This window comes from Sinocyclocheilus rhinocerous, unplaced genomic scaffold (assembly GCF_001515625.1).
Source record: "Sinocyclocheilus rhinocerous isolate Xijiao unplaced genomic scaffold, SAMN03320098_v1.1 scaffold3493, whole genome shotgun sequence".
Taxonomy (NCBI): domain Eukaryota; kingdom Metazoa; phylum Chordata; class Actinopteri; order Cypriniformes; family Cyprinidae; genus Sinocyclocheilus; species Sinocyclocheilus rhinocerous.
The window spans coordinates 156,008-160,698 of NW_015647951.1; the positions used below are offsets into that span (position 1 = coordinate 156,008).

The 4,691-nt window shown below is 36.3% G+C and overlaps 1 pseudogene; it reads right to left on the minus strand.

The window, feature by feature from the left end:
• Positions 1 to 3,826, minus strand: part of LOC107709405 (cGMP-dependent 3',5'-cyclic phosphodiesterase-like) — a 48,881-nt pseudogene extending 45,055 nt beyond the window's left edge.
• Between the last annotated feature and the right edge of the window lie 865 nt (positions 3,827 to 4,691).

Consider the following 4,691-nt stretch of genomic DNA (forward strand, 5'->3'; position numbering starts at 1 on the left):
AGGGCTCCAGCCCCAGAGCTCGCTCCAGTGTCGGCTCCAGCCCCAGAGCTCGCTCCATTGTCGGCTCCAGCCCCAGAGCTCGCTCCAGGGTCGGCTCCTCCAGAGCGCCCTCCATTGCCCGCCCCTCCCGTGTCTCCGTCCGGTACCAGCCTCCAGGGCGCCCACCCCCCCTCCCCGGTGGAATTGTTACGGCGCGGGACGCGTGTGCAGTCCTCTGTCTCCCTTCCACGATCTCCTGTGAGGACCCAATACGGTGTTACTCTCCTCATCTTCCTTAAAGACTGATATTAAGCTCAATTACTCACCTGCCCGAACCATCTGCACCACTTGTTGAAAATAAACGATATTGTATTTTTCTAATCCTCTGTGTGAGTCTCCCTCCGTAACAGTGGGGAACTCAATCAATAACTCAAATCTATAAAACTATGTTGATTCCGTGTTTTTGACGTCCATGTGTTTGTTGAACCTCCCAAGGACTAAAGCCCTATGAAATACTATAAGAATTCTTATGAGTGTTTCTGAAGTGAATGACTAATGGTTGATGGTTATTTTCAAACATAAACATGTACGTTTAGATATTATTAATATGTAAAGTGTATATATTAAGGGTGATAGTAGCACAAATATATGTACTTCATCTAGCCAATACATTCCTACAGGTACAGACAAAAAAAGTTTACTGCAGAAATGTTTTATCAGCACTGTTCTATGTATATTTATATCATGTGTATTTTTATTTTTTCATTTTCTTCCCTTCCCTTTTCTTTTTAATTATTTCATAAATTCCTTTAAACAAAAAAGAGCAATAAAGAGAAGTACAACTAAAGCCTCATATGCACTTGGATAAAGTTAAAGGTAACTCTGTCTTCTTACGATACACTGAGGGCTTTGCGATTACTCCAGAGCACTCGTAGATCTGCGATGATTTTCAAGTGCTACTTAAGTTACGATGCTTTTGGGAAACAGACCGTTATACTAAGATCAGTCGTACGATCTTCTTAGGCTTATGATGCTTTTGAGAAACGCAGCCCTGGTTAGTTCTTCAGGTGAACAGGCCTTAAACTGGCTTTTAAATAAATTAACTAGTTTTAAATAAATTAAGTTAAATAATTATTATTAATAATAATAAAAAGTTAGTAAATAAATAAAAATAATAAAATAATGAAAATAAAAAATAAAATTATCATTTTACAGTAGAAAAAATAACTGTAAGGGAGGGAGAAAATCTTATTCTGTCGGAAAAATAAAATTTTTAAATAATAAAAATGCAACAAAATAAAAATAAAAAAATGATACAAAATTATTTTAAATATTTAAAAAAGTACTACAGTAAAGGGAGACTGCTAATCTGAGTATTTGAGAAAAATTAAAACAATAATAAAATAAACATTAAAAAACATTATAATGATCATTTTAAAGTAGTAAAAATAACTGGTACTATGGTAAATTTCTGTAAGGAAAAGAGCTAATTTGGGGACAAACAAACAATGAAATTAATGAATGAATGAATTAAAAAATGTTAAAAAATAATTTTGCTGCAGTAACAATAACTGGTATAATTCTGTAAGGTAGAGAGAGCAAATTTTATTCGTTGAGGGGAAAACAAAAATAAAAACCAAGACATCCTTATGTGTGTTTCTCTCTGGATGAGTGTGAGGAGTGTGTGTGTGTGTGTGTGTGTGTGTGTGTCTTACATGTTTCTCCAGGATGTTGAGGTTTTGTTCATCTTGTTCTGTCAGTGGTTTACAACAGAGCTGTTGAGAGAGCGACAGACACAAGTCAAATAAATCACATAATTCATTACATCCTTCAGCAAATGACCTGCTCTATTTCTGCCAGCTCTCTCGCTCTCTCTGGGGAAATGCTCCATTTGCTTTAGGGGTCACACTGTGACCTTTGACCCCACGTCTGTCTGCAAGAGTCCCAGAGAGACACTCAACACACACTCACACACATTTCCCACGAGACACGGCTACTGATCTAATAGAGCGGATACTAAAACACTGAAATGAAGTCAAACTACAAACTAGAGAGCGTTTGCTGTCTGTATACATGCAATAAATTTATACTTTTATTCATCAAGGATGCATTAATTTGATCAAAAGTGACAGTAAAAACATTTATAATGTTACAAAAGGTTTCTATTTCAAATAAATGCTGTTCTTCTGAACTTTCTGTTCATCTGTGAATCCTGAAAAATAAAATGTATCACAGTTTCCACAAAAATATTGTGCAGCACAACTGTTTTCAACATTGATAATAATCAGAAATGTTTCTCGAGCAGCAAATCAGCATATTAGACTGATTTCTGAAGATCATGTGACACTGAAGACTGGAGTAATGATGCTGAAAATACAGCTGCAGATCACAGGAATAAATTACACTTTAACAGATATTCACACAGAAAACAGCTGTTTTAGATGATAATAATATTATACTATTTTTACTGTATTTTTGATCAAATAAATGCAGCACTGGTGAGCAAACAGATAAAATCATACCAACCTCAAACTTTTCAGAGAATTAAATCTTTTAAATCACCAATTTTAAACTAGACGTGGAAAATTATGCATTTTAACAAATGACTATGAATATTTGACCAAATAAATATTATATATTTATTATTAATTCAACATATAAATATTTTGGATTTTGACAATAATTGTCTTGGAATTTATGATTGAATGCAGGGTTGTTAACATAAACTAAAACCATAAGAAACATACAATAAACATCAACTAAAATTACCTAGAAAAAAAAAACTTACACTTATTTAATTTCATCTTGTTGGCAAGGCAACATTTCTTATTTTCGTTTAGTGTAAGCTGAAGTACTAAAATAAACAAAAAAAAATGTGAATATATAGACATATAAAAAAAACTATTAAAAATACTGAAACTTTAAAATTCAAGTGAAAAAAAAAACATAAAAATAAAAATCTAATTTAAAATATGAACAAAAACTATAGTTTGTAAAAATAACACTGGTTGAAGGAGGAGAATTCAAAGCAAAAGCTCCTCTTTGATGTTGACTGCTTTAAATGCGACGCATGTACAGATTTGATCATGCCGTCCAACAGATACAGAAATTCATCCTCTTTAAGATCGACCCTCCTGAACTGTTCGCTCTGCAAACTCTCTGTACGAGTGGCTCTTTACGTGTGAAGCACAAGCGCAGGTCGGGTGTGTAATACACTCAGAGCTCACATTTGACCCCAATTGTTGCTGCTGCAATTTTCAAGCAGAGCAATGATTGCAAGACAATTTGCACGATGTGTCATTATGTGCAAAACAACAAAACGGACGAGACATTTCTCTATTTTCCTGCCATCTTCTATTTTCCAACTTGCAAAGACTCTCTCAACACGTCCTCGGTCCGATCCGTCACAATCGATTCTTTTATGACGCGCAATAAAGCGTCTCCCCTGCACTCAAAAATCTCATAAAATCATAAAGTTTTATCACTCAATTAGAAATAAACACTTTAATTGGACTAATGCCGCCTGTAAAACCGCAACATTAGGCAGCGTGTTAAAAATAACGAGCTATAACGAATTTCAGATGATTCAAAGAGAGGAATCACACGACATTCACTGAATCACTGGTTCAGAGGTGAGAGAGAGAGAGAGAGAGAGAGAGAGAGAGAGAGAGAGAGAGGTCATTACAGCACTATTGTGTGTGAACTCACCAAAATCAGAGAGATCACCTTCCCTTCATCACGGTCCACCAGAGGAATGATGAGCGCTGAAAACACAGAGACAAATCACTGCAACTTAAAGCCATAGTTCACCCAAAAATGACAATGTGCTGTTAATTTACTCACCCATCCGAGACGTAGGGCTTTTTTTTTTTTAGTTTAGAAGATTTTTAGCTGAAATCTTGCTCCTTGGTGATTCATACAATGCAAGTCAATGGGTACCAGCACTTTGAGAGTCAAAAAAGCACATACAGGCAACACAGAATGAATCCCCGTGGCTCCTGATGATATATTGAGATCGTATGAAGCGAAACAATCAGTCTGTGCAAGAAACTGAACATTATTTAACACATTATTACCTGTAATCAAGAGCCTCAGGCCAACGAGGAAATCTGATTCTTTTCTGCAAACTGATTCTTTTGGACAGTTTGATTCAATGAACTGGTTCAGTTCACTAGTTTGTTTATGTAATAATCATGCAATGACGTCACGTATACACAATTATATGATTAAAGCTCCCAATAATGATGTCAAACGTGGATGTTTTATGTGTCTAAAGCATATCAAGTGAATAAAGTCGTCTTCATCAGCTCATCTTTATACATAAACAATGAGAAACCATAAAAACGTTCAGTTCTCCGCTTCATTCAAGTGTTGGGTTCACGCATACGCACATCAGCGGCCCATCGGTGTTCGGTCCGAGTCGAACCGTTTCCTCAGTTCAGTGTCTGTTGGAGGAACTGAATCGGTTCATTCATCAGAGAATCAGATACGCCGGTGTTTCGACTCATTTCCAGTCGCAGTGTCCGTCAGGCGTCTGAAAGTGAGTTCTGTCTGAGTAACTTGTAGATCTGTGCTGCTCGAGCCACGAACTGATTCAGACGATTCAGTCCGATTCAATGAACTGATTCAACTAGTTCACTAAAAAGAACCGGTTCAAAAGAATGATTCGTTCATGAACTGAACCGTTGGCCTGAGGCTCTTGATTACAGGTA